General features: G+C 27.5%; 1 protein-coding gene across 3 annotated transcripts in view; it reads right to left on the reverse strand.

The window, feature by feature from the left end:
• The window catches only part of LOC142220379 (uncharacterized), a 195,253-nt gene that overhangs the window by 129,458 nt on the left and 52,679 nt on the right, over positions 1-13,116 (reverse strand). The window lies entirely within an intron of this gene.

Consider the following 13,116-nt stretch of genomic DNA (forward strand, 5'->3'; position numbering starts at 1 on the left):
TTATTAAGGAGAGCTTTTTTTAATAGGGTTGTTCGATGAAAAACTTGACTTACAGTAATAGAAAAATCTTATGCAAAAGAGAAGAATGAACATAATTCATATGGTACGATTACATTGGGCAAATATTTGATAGAAATCAAAAAGTAATGGTGATTTCGATTGGTAAAAAATATGTTGCATATTTTACACCTTACCCCCATAAATCAAAAATTTTTGTTCGAATGGAAAATTCAGTGCAGCCTACCCGTCAAATAATTTGAGGTGGGAATTCCCCTTTCATAAAAACCGCATAAACAGAAGCTTTTGGCAGTGTTGCCAACTATTGAGATGGAATAATAGCTAGATGAAACATAAAGCAACCCAATAAACACAGAATGAGCATTTTTCAAATGAAACTGTTTCTAAAGGTGGGTACTAAGCTCCAATTTAGCAGCTAAAACTAAATATGTATGCAAAAACAGAATAAAATTATGTGTATATTCTTGTTGCAAATTCTATTATTATTATATTATTTTTAGATGGGGAATGATCCAATGCAAAAATTAAAAAATGTTTGTTTTCGGTGAAATGAATTATTGACGAAAGGTAAACGTGAGAAAATGGCCAACGTTTTAAAGAAAAAGTTGTCACAGCTTTATTTCTATGGAAAATTTTGTCAAAATTTTATTTCTATTGAAAATTTTTTTAACATTTTATTTCTGTAGAAAATTTTGTCAAAATTTTATTTCTATAGAAAATTTTGTCAAAATTTTATTTCTATAGAAAATTTTCTCAAAGTTTTATATCTAGAGAAAATTTTGTTAACATTTTATTTCTATAGAAAATTTTGTAAAAATTTTATTTCTACAGAAAATTTTGTGAAAATTTTATTACTATAGAAAATGTTGTCAAAAAATTATTTCAATAGAAACGTTTGTCAAAATTTTAGTTCTGTAGATAATTTTGTCGAAAATTTATTTCTATAGAAAATTTTGCCAAAATTTTATTTCTATAGAAAATGTTCTCAAATTTTTATATCTATAGAAAATTTTGTTAACATTTTATTTCTATAGAAAATTTTGTCAAAATTTTATTCCTATAGAAACTTTTGTCAAAAATTTATTTCTATATAGACAATTTTGTCGAAAATTTTATTTCTATATAAAAATAAAAATTTCAAAATTTTATTTCTATAGAAAATTTCTATACCAAAATTTTATTTCTATAGAAAATTTTTTGAAAATTTTATTTCTACAGAAAATTTTGTCAAAATTTTATTTCTATAGAAAATTTTGTGAAAATTTATTTCTGCAGAAAATTTTGTGAAAATTTTATTACTGTAGAAAATGTTGTCAAAAAATTATTTCAATAGAAACGTTTGTCAAAATTTCAGTTTATAGAAAATTTTGCCAAAATTTTATTTCTATAGAAAATTTTGTCAACATTTTATTTCTATTGAAAATTTTGTCAAAAATTTATTTCTATAGAAAATTTTGTCAACAATTTATTTCTATAGAAAATTTTGTCAACATTTTATTTCTATTGAAAATTTTGCCAAAATTTTATTTCTATAGAAAATTTTGCCAAAATTTTATTTCTATAGAAAAAATTGTCAAAAATTTATTTCTATACAAACGTTTGTCAAAATTTTAGTTCTATAGATAATTTTGTCGAAAATTTATTTCTATAGAAAATTTTGCCAAAATTTTATTTCTATAGAAAATGTTCTCAAATTTTTATATCTATAGAAAATTTTGTTAACATTTTATTTCTATAGAAAATTTTGTCAAAATTTTATTCCTGTAGAAACTTTTGTCAAAAATTTATTTCTATATAGACAATTTTGTCAAAAATTTTATATCTATATAAAAATAAAAATTTCAAAATTTTATTTCTATAGAAAATTTCTATACCAAAATTTTATTTCTATAGAAAATTTTTTGAAAATTTTATTTCTACAGAAAATTTTGTGAAAATTTTATTTCTACAGAAAATTTTTATTTCTAGAGAAAATTTTGTGAACATTTTTGTCAAAAATGTATTTCTATAGAAACGTTTGTCAAAATTTAAATTCTATAGAAAATTTTGTCAAAATGTTATTTCTATAGAAAATTTTGTCAAAATTTTATTTCTATTTTCTATATTTCAAAAATTTATTCATTTCATTTCAGTGATTTCATATACTACAAAAAGCATACAAGGTCAATACATTAATATTATATTAGTATTACATATAATTATTCCGGTAAAAAATTTTGTTAAAATTTTGTGAAGAGGAATATTTTGCAAAATCTCAAAATGCGGAGTACAATTTTCGCAAAGAGATAGTTCCGTTGACTTTGCTTTTCTGTGCACATTAGCAAATTTTCTCTAGAATTCTTTCTTTTTGTAAATTTTACCGATGTATAACCATAAGAATTGACATCTTGTTCATAATGTGATCAAAAACCGGGTTTTTTTAAGGTCAATTTTTCTCGGTTGTAAAACCCGGACTTTGTTTCTAAACCCGGTGGACGGTATTTTTTGCAATAATTAACCGGCATAACCGGTTTTCATAAAAACTTTCAAAGGAAATTCTAATTTTATTGTCACAAAAAATCAACGAAAACATAGTTCGATAATTTAAAAAAAAAAATGGACACAAATTCTAAAACCGCTGGACGGTATTTGTTTGAAACGGCATAACCGGTTCAAAAGGTTTTCATAAGACACGTAATTTTCAAAGGACTTTGTTTCTAAAACCGGTGGATGGTATTTTTTGAAATAATTAACCGGAATAACCGGTTTTCATAAAATCACGTAATTTTCAAAAGAAATTATAGTTTTATTTTCACAAAAAATCAACGAAAACATAGTTCGATAATTTATTAAAAATTGGACACAAATTCTAAAACCGCTGGACGGTATTTTTTGCAATAATTAACCGGCATACCCGGTTCAACCGGTTTTCATAAAAGCACGTAATTTTTTTAAGGAAATTCTAGTATTATTGTGACAAAAACTCAACGAAAAAAATAATTCGATAATTTATTAAAAATTGGACACAATTGTTTTTAATTCAAATGTACATTATATCTATTTGGTAGTGTCTTAATTGAAGTTTATCAAATTACGCAGATGCGTGTGCGTAAATTTGGCATTAAATTGGCAATTTTACAATGAACATATAAAAACCGAAAGCAGGTTGTTGAGGCCTTGGAAACACCGGTTCTAACGGACCACCGGACCGAAAATGGAATTTTCACAAAAACCCACAATCGGTGTAAGAAGTAAACCGGTTCATCGGTTTTGATCATTCTACTTATTTCCGATACCCTGTAGACCCAGAGAAAGAATTATCACCTCTAACATGTATTAAGAGCAAAATGTTAGTTTTGGATTTTTCTATATATTTACACAATTTCATTAAGATCTAGCGTCATATTCAGAGAATGAAGCCGACCCATTTTTGTCGGCGGCGGCTAACACTACATTTTTGCCTCCGGCGGCGGCGGCTTGACGGCTAAGCCGATAAAAAATTGTCTCTTCGGCGGCGCAAAATTATCTTTTAAAAAATCAATTTGAAGTTTTCCGAATTGTAATGAGATTAGTTGTACAACCAATCTTACAATCAAATTTACATTTCATTCAAATTTTTTGAGCTAAAATTTTGTAAAACTATTATAGCAACTTGATACTAATTGATTGAAAGTGGAAAGTTCAAAATTTAGGCAAAAACTATAACAAATGTTATTAAATTTTTCTGATATAAATCAATATTTTAGATTAATTGGCGGCTAAATTTGAGTCGAGATGAGTCGACATATTCGGCGGCGGCGTCGACTGCTAAAAACGGGTCGGCGACGGCTAAAATCGGCGGCGCGACTCGGCGGCTTCATTCTCTGGACCAGAGCCCATTTTTGTCGGCGGCGGCTGACATTAAATTTTTACATCCGGCGGCGGCGGCTTGACGGCTAAGCCGATATAAATAAGTCTCTTCGGCGGCGGACAATTATCCATTATAAAATCAATTTGAAGTTATTCGAATGGTAATGAGATTAATTGTACAACCAATCTTACAATCAAATTTACATTTCATTCAAATTTTCTGAGGTAAATATTTGCAAAATTATTATAACACTTTGAAATAGATTGATTGGGGGAAAGGGTCAAAATTTTGACTAAAATTACTACAATTATTAATAAAGTTTTTTGATTTAAACTAATATTTTTGATTAATTGGCGGCTAAATTTGAGTCGAGATGAGCCGACATATTCGGCGACGGCGTCGACTGGCAAAAAATGGCCGGCGGCGACTGAAATCGGCGGCGCGACTCGGCGGCTTCATTCTCTGCTCTGGTCATATTACCATTTTCCTTCATGGTCAAACACATCCATTTATTGTACAATTCTTATTTCTGCATTGGACCTTGAGAGACTAGATTCTATATTACTGGTAGGTATAATTTGTTTTCCAGATCAAGGTTATTATACTCAAATCTCTGTGTGGATGCGATTGAAACAGAAAATATTTCTTTCTGTAATGCGATAAGCATGCCAGGTTCCAAAGATTTTGTCTTTATGCGAAAAAAGTGAAGAACTGAAGTGAGGATATTTTTCCAAAAAAAAAATCTCTTTTAAATGTAAGCTTTGCACACTTGATTCTAAAGGTAGAATTACATACCATGCGCTCAATGCTTAAGGTGGAATTACATGCCATGCGGTCATGCGAGCGTACGTTGTATTCGAATGCGTTGACGAATACGATTCTTTAATTGAGTTACACAGCCTGCGTCGGTTACATTCCTTGCCTCTGCGCTTTTTGTTATGTTTTTGTATTCCACGCACTTTTTACAGTATAGGACTTTATGTATTTTAACTTCAATCAATAATTTCTCGTCCCTATTTTAGATTGTTCTTCGTTTCTTGCTTTGTTTACATGTTGTCAACGCACCCGACGCATTGAAAAGTTAAAAGTTCGTCAACTTTATACGTCATATGCGTACGTTACTTTTGTCGTGTAACTCAAATAATTGTAGTTCCAACATTTTAACTTTTTTTTTTTGACAATAGCATATAACGTACGTACGCATGACCGCATGGTATGTAATTCCACCTTTACAATGCGTCCGATGATTGAAGAGTTGAAATTTGTCTTTGAAATCAAAAGCTCGAATAGTCTGCCACAAACAGAAAATATCAACCCTTCCACCAACGCACGGATTGACGCATGGTGTGTAATTCAACCTTTATTAACCCAGTAAACAATTAGTGGCGAACAATTGTGGCGAATTCCTACTAAATAAATAAAATTCCATCAATCTAGGATTTTTTTTGAAATAGAGTACATAAAGAGCACTGTTGGACATAAAAATACGGCATCAAAAAAAAAAAGAGAGTAAACAAAAAGATACGAACACAAAAAGAGAACATGTTCTCTTTAAAAGAGATGTAATGGACAGCCTATTTATACCCTCCACCATAGGATGGGGGTATATTAACTTTGTCATTCCGTTTGTAACACATCGAAATATTGCTCTAAGACCCCATAAAGTATATATGTATATTCTGGGTCGTGGTGAAATTCTCAGTCGATCTGAGCATGTCCGCCCGTCCGTCTGTTGAAATCACGCTAACTTCCGAACGAAACAAGCTATCGACTTGAAACTCGAAGCACAAGTAGTTGTTATTGATGTAGGTCGAATGGTATTGCAAATGGGCCATATCGGTCCACTTTTAAGTATAGCCCCCATATAAACTGCCCCCCAAATTTGGCTTGCGATTGCTCTAAGAGACGCAAATTTCATCTGATCCGGCTGAAATTTGGTACATGGTGTTAGTATATGGTCTCTAACAACCTTGCAAAAATTGGTCCATATCGGTCCATAATTTTAACAAAATTTTCTATAGAAATGAAAATATTGACAAAATTTTCTATAAAAATAAAATTTTGACAAAATTTTCTATAAAAATAAAATTTTGACAAAATTTTCTATAAAAATAAAATTTTGACAAAATTTTCTATAAAAATAAAATTTTGACAAAATTTTCTATAAAAATAAAATTTGGACAAAATTTTCTATAAAAATAAAATTTTAACAAAATTTTCTATTGAAATGAAATTTGGTACATGGTGTTAGTATATGGTCTCTAACAACCATGCCAAAATTGGTCCACATCGGTCCATAATTATATATAGCCCCCATATAAACCGATCTCCCGATTTGGCTTGCGGAGCCTCTAAGAGAAGCAAATTTCATCCGATCCGGCTGAAATTTGGTACATGGTATTGGTATATGTTCTTTAATGACCATGCCAAAATTGGTCCACATCGATCCATAATTATATATAGCCCCCATATTAACCGATACCCCGATTTGGCTTGCGGAGCCTCTAAGAGAAGCAAATTTCATCCGATCCGGCTGAAATTTGGTACATGGTGTTGGTATATGGTCTCTAACAACCATGCAAAAATTGGTCCACATCGGTCCATAATTATATACAGCCCCCATATAAACCGATCCCCCGATTTGGCTTGCGGAGCCTCTAAGAGAACCAAATTTCATCCGATCCAGCTGAAATTTGGTACATGGTGTTAGTATATGGTCTCTAACAACCATGCCAAAATTGGTCCACATCGATCCATAATTATATATAGCCCCCATATAAACCGATACCCCGATTTGGCTTGCGGAGCCTCTAAGAGAAGCAAATTTCATCCGATCCAGCTGAAATTTGGTACATGGTGTTGGTATATTGTCTCTAACAACCATGCAAAAATTGGTCCACATCGATCCATAATTATATATAGCCCCCATATAAACCGATACCCCGATTGGGCTTGCGGAGCCTCTAAGAGAAGCAAATTTCATCCCATCCGGCTGAAATTTGGTACATGGTGTTGGTATATGTTCTTTAATGACTATGCAAAAATTGGTCCACATCGGTCCATAATTATATATAGCCCCCATATAAACCGATCCCCCGATTTGGCTTGTGGAGCCTCTAAGAGAAGCAAATTTCATCCGATCCAGCTGAAATTTGGTACATGGTGTTGGTATATGTTCTTTAATGACCATGCAAAAATTGGTCCACATCGGCCCATAATTATATATAGCCCCCATATAAACCGATCCCCCGATTTGGCTTGCGGAGCCTCTAAGAGAAGCAAATTTCATCCGATCCAGCTGAAATTTGGTACATGGTGTTGGTATATGATCTCTAACAACCATGCAAAAATTGGTCCACATCGGTCCATAATTATATATAGCCCCCATATAAACCGATCCCCCGATTTGGCTTGCGGAGCCTCTAAGAGAACCAAATTTCATCCGATCCAGCTGAAATTTGGTACATGGTGTTGGTATATGTTCTTGAATGACCATGCAAAAATTGGTCCACATCGGTCCATAATTATATATAGCCCCCATATAAACCGATCCCCCGATTTGGCTTGCGGAGCCTCTAAGGGAACCAAATTTCATCCGATCCAGCTGAAATTTGGTACACGGTGTTGGTATATGATCTCTAACAACCATGCCAAAATTGGTCCATATCGGTCTATAGTTATATATAGCCGATCCCCAATCACACAAAAATTGGTCCATATCGGTTCATAATCATGGTTGCTACTCGAGCCAAAAATAATCTACCAAAATTTTATTTTTATAGAAAACATTGTCAAAATTTTATTTCTATAGAAAAATTTGTCAAAATTTTATTTCTATAGAAAATTTTGTCAAAATTTTATTTCTATAGAAAACTTTGTCAAAATTGTATTTCTATAGAAAATTTTTTCCAAACTTTATTTCTATAGAAATTTTTTTCCAAACTTTATTTCTATAGAAAATTTTTTTTTCTGGTTCAATCACGAAATTAATTGATCCAATTATTTTTTTAATTGAAATGTCTTCAATCATAGAAATTAAAAAAATTAATTGATACTATTAATTTTTGTGATTGATTTTTGTTTCAATTAAAAAATTTGTTGAATCAATTAAATTTTTAATTGAATATTTTTTAAAACTCAATCAAAATTTTAATTGGAAAAATTTCCGTGAAATTTTTTTTCTATGTATAGAAAATTTTTTCCAAATTTTACTTCTATAGAAAATGTTGTCAACATTTTATTTTGTCAAAATTTTATGTCTATAGAAACTTTAAACTTAATTATATACGTATTTACTCGGCCTTTTTAGTTTAATATATACCACGTATGGACTATGTGGTATATATTACGGTGTTAGGAAGTTTTAAGATACCTTGCCATCGGCAAGTGTTACCTCAACCCAAGTAATTCGATTGTGGATTACAGTCTTCAGTAGAAGTTTCTACGCAATCCACGGTGGAGGGTATATAAGCTTCGGCCTGACCGAACTTACGGCCGTTTATACTTGTTCTAAACTATGTTCGAGGCGAAAATTTAATGGGTCAAAAAATCACGCCACTTGAGAACTAGCCGTCAACTTTTATGCCAATTTGTTTTATTTTAAATTTGATCACAATACAGAAAAGGATTTTCGAAATCAGACTGGTACATAAAAAAATTGCTAGAAAAGCTTTGGACTAAGTGTATTGAAGTTTCAGGAGTTTATATTGAAAAATAAAAATATCTTTGAAAAACTAACTATTCTCTTTCATTGATAGGCTAAAAAGTTTCCGAACCGCCCTCGTATATTCCTGTTCACGTTTTTTTTCGAAATTTGAAATCTCTTTTTTTTATAAGGCAAATTACAGTTGAAATCCATATGAAAGTGTATCTCCTCTAAACCACCTTTTGAAATAAAAATACATTTATAATATTTTCTTTTGTTTTTTGTTTTTTTTTTTTTTTGTTTGTATTTTATGATTCCAACTATGTGTGTCTGTGTATGTATGTGGCTTCATGGCAACAATAAATAAAAAATAAACATTTGTTGGAAAAAAATCACATTTCTAAAATATGATATTATTCCAGTAATTGTTTGTTTATATCTATGTAGGTTACCAAGAGAGACATAATCCAATATTCATTTGTTTCACATTCATCAATATTTATATTATTTATTATTTTTGTTTTTGCATTTGCATTATGTTATGCTTCTTCGTCTATAATTCGAATTTCATTTGTTGTTGTTGTTGCAGTCGTGATTTTATAATTACACGATCATCGGTTTTCTTTATTATTATAATTTCTTGTTTTGTTTTTTTTTTTGTTTTTGTATTTATTAATAGTAAATTATTTTGTTTTTTTTTTATAATTATAATTAAGTTTCATTTTGTTTTATGATTTTATAATTGATTTAATTCTAAGTTTTAATTATATTTTTTTTCTTGCCGTTCTCTTTATCTTCTACTACACACATCATTTGTATTTTTTTTTTGTATTGTTACATTTTTTTTTGTCCAAACAAAAGGTTTCTTGCATTCTCATTACTGTGTTTTTTGTTTCTAACTTTAGTTTGTTTATGTGGTATTTTTTGTTTTTGTTTTCTTTCTCCTTGTTCATTTTCATTTCTTTATTATAGCTATTAAAAAGTTTAGCTATATATTATTTTATTTATTTATGTATATATGGGCTTGTGTATTTTTCTTTTTGTTTTTAATTTTATTATTTTTTTTTTTATTAATTTATTATGTTTGTATTTACAGTGACGGACAAAGAAATTATTAAATTTCTTATGTACTTATTTATTATATTTTTATTTCCCTTCTTCGTTTTTTTTTAACTTATATTATGCAAGGCATACTAAATATATATATTATGTATATGAATTATTATGACGGCGACTAAGAAACTTAAAGAAAAAAAATTAAAAAAATTAAAAAAAAAAAAACAAACAACAAAAATGTTTAATATAAAACGGACAATATTCTTTTTAACATGAATTTAAGATTTGATGAACAGATCATGCCACCATAAGGAGATTTGATTTTTTCCCTTAGGAAAATTTCACTATCTGATTTAAAATTTTATTAACAGAAATTGTTACCAGCAAGCCCCACAGTTTTAAAAACTTTTTTTTTCAAATTTAAAAAAAAAAAAAAATCTAAAACCTTTTGTTAAACTGCGAAATTTTGTAAATAGTTCTAGCGGGAAAGCTACAAATCACAAATACCATGCGGTATTAATTTTATTAACAGAGATTGTTAGCAGCTCCACATAAAAAAAAATTTTTTTGAAAACCTAGAAAAAAATAATATTCAAAAACCTGTTGTTAAACTGCGAAATTTTGTAAATAGTTATTTAACAAACTCTAGTGGGCAAGCTTTTCTATAGCCTAAAATCACAAATAGCCTGCGGTACTAATTTTATTAATAGAGATTGTTACCACTTCCACATTTTTAAAAAGAGTTTTTTTCTCTAAATTAAAAAAAAAATTGTATTCTAACCCCTTTTGTTAAAATACGAAATTTTGCAAATACTTTTTTTTACCTTAGAATGGAATAAATGAATATCGAGAATTTTTCAAAAAAAAAAATAATAATTTGGAAAAAAAATTGAAAAAATCTAAGAATTTCAATATTTTTAACATTTATAATTTTTTGATTACAATCTCCATGAACCTTTAACTTTTTAGTTTTTTCCTTCATTTAATTCTCTGTCCTCAAAAAAAAATATGATTTTGTTTTGTTTTTAATTTAAAAATGCAAATATAAATTTTTTTTCGATTTTCGAAATATTTTTGACATGAATAAAAAATTTTTAAGACTTTTTGATGATTCTTATAAAACGACAATGAAAGTAGTTTAATTCTCGCATTTAAAAAAATGAAAATACAAATTTTTAAGTAAAAATGGTTTTCATAATTGAACAGAATTTTCAAAAGAAAAAAAAAACAATAATTGTACAGAATTTTCCAAAGAAAAAACAAAAAAAAAAACAATAATTGAACAGAATTTTCAAAAAAAAAAAATTAACAATTTAAATATTTGATAAATTTCTAAGTTTTTCTGGTCAATCTCCATGACACATTCGCTTTTTTTTTCCTTCATTTAATTCTCTGTCCTCAAAAAAAAAAATTTTTTTTAAATGCAAATATCATTTTTTCGATTTGCGAAATATTTTTGACATTAAAAAAAAATTTCAAAAATTTTTTAAGACCTTCTGATGATTCTTATGAAACGATAATGAAAGTAGTTTAATTCTCGCATTAAAAAAAATGAAAATTACAAATTTTTAAGTAAAAAGGTTTTTCATAATTGAACAGAATTTTCAAAAAAAAAAAAAAAAAACAAAACAAAAAAACAATAATTGAACAGAATTTTCAAAAAAAATCTAATAATTTAAATATTTGATAAATTTCTAAGTTTTTCAAATTAAAAAAAAAATCTAACAATTTAAATATTTGATCAATTTCTAAGTTTTTCTGATCAATCTCTATGACACATTCGCTTTTTATTTTTCCTTCATTTAATTCTCTGTCCTAAAAAAAAAAAAATTTTTAAATGCAAATATCATTTTTTTGATTTGCGAAATATTTTTGACATTAATAAAAATTTTGAAATTATTTTTTTTTCAAGACTTTTAGATGATTCTTATGAAACGATAATGAAAGTAGTTTAATTCTCGCATTAAAAAAAATGAAAATTACAAATTTTTAAGTAAAAAAAGTTTTTCATAATTGAACAGAATTTTCAAAAAAAAAAAAAAAAAAAAACAAAACAAAACAAAAAACAATAATTGAACAGAATTTTCAAAAAAAATCTAATAATTTAAATATTTGATAAATTTCTAAGTTTTTCAAATTTTCCAAAAAAAAAAATCTAACAATTTAAATATTTGAACAAATTTTAAGTTTTTCTGATCAATCTCCATGACACATTCGCTTTTTATTTTTTCCTTCATTTAATTTTCTGTCCTCAAAAAAAAAAGATTTTTTTTAAATGCAAATATCATTCTTTCGATTTGCGAAATATTTTTGGCATTAATAAAAATTTTGAAATTTTTTTTCAAGACTTTTTGATGATTCTTATAAAACGATAATGAAAGTCGTTTAATTCTCGCATTAAAAAAAATGAAAATTACAAATTTTTAAGTAAAAAAAGTTTTTCATAATTGAACAGGATTTTCAAAAGAAAAAAAAAAACAACAATTGCACAGAATTTTCAAAAAATAAATCTAACAATTTAAATATTTGATAAATTTCTATTTTTTTCTGATCAATCTCCATGACACATTCGCTTTTTATTTTTTCCTTCATTTAATTCTCTGTCCTCAAAAAAAGTTTTTTTTTTTTTAATTTAAAAATGCAAATATAAATTTTTTGGATTTGCGAAATATTTTTGACATTAACCCTTATATTATGTTGGGGTCATTTGATGACCAATATGGTATTTTTCATCAGCGTATTTCTTACTGCTGGAATATAAATAAAAGTTCTTACTAGTCAGTGCGTGAATTGTTGATATGTACTGAATTCTTGCTGAGTAGTAAGAACTTTTAATTATCCCAAACATAATATAAGGGTTAAAAAATTTTTTGAAATTATTTAATTATTATAAACGATACTGAAAGTTGTTTAATTCTCGCATAAAAACCAAATTAAAATTACAAATTTTTAAGTAAAAAAATTTTTAATAATTGAACAGGATTTTCCAAAGACAAAAAAAAACAACAATTGAACAAAATTTTCAAAAAAAAAATTAAATATTTAAATATTTTCTAAATTTCTAAGTTTTTCTGATTACAATATCAATGACACATTCGCTTTTTAGTTTTTCCTTGCAATAGTCATCTAATTCTGTGCACCCAATTAAAAAAAAGAATATTTTTTTTTTATTAAAAGAATGCAAATATCGATTTTTTTAAGTCTTTCGATTTTCCAAATATTATTCATTTTGTTTAAAATTCAATAAATATATTTTTATTTGGAATATAATTCTTGTGAAACCATATTGAAATTCGTTAAATTCTCGACCTAAAAAAAGAAAATTTTTTGAGTAAAAAAAGTTTTTCGTAATTGAACAAAAAATCGATTTTAAATATTTTCAAAATTTCTAATTTTTTTTCTGATCAATCTCCAAGACAATTTTGCTTGTTAGGGGTTTCATTGCGATAGTCATTTAATTCTGTGTCATAAAAAAAAAAAAAAAAAAAAAAAGTTTAAGGGATTTTTTTTTTAATTTAAAAATGCAAATATCGATTTTTTCGATTTTCCAAATATTTTTGATATAGCT

This window comes from Haematobia irritans, chromosome 1, assembly GCF_050003625.1.
Source record: "Haematobia irritans isolate KBUSLIRL chromosome 1, ASM5000362v1, whole genome shotgun sequence".
Lineage (NCBI taxonomy): Eukaryota > Metazoa > Arthropoda > Insecta > Diptera > Muscidae > Haematobia > Haematobia irritans.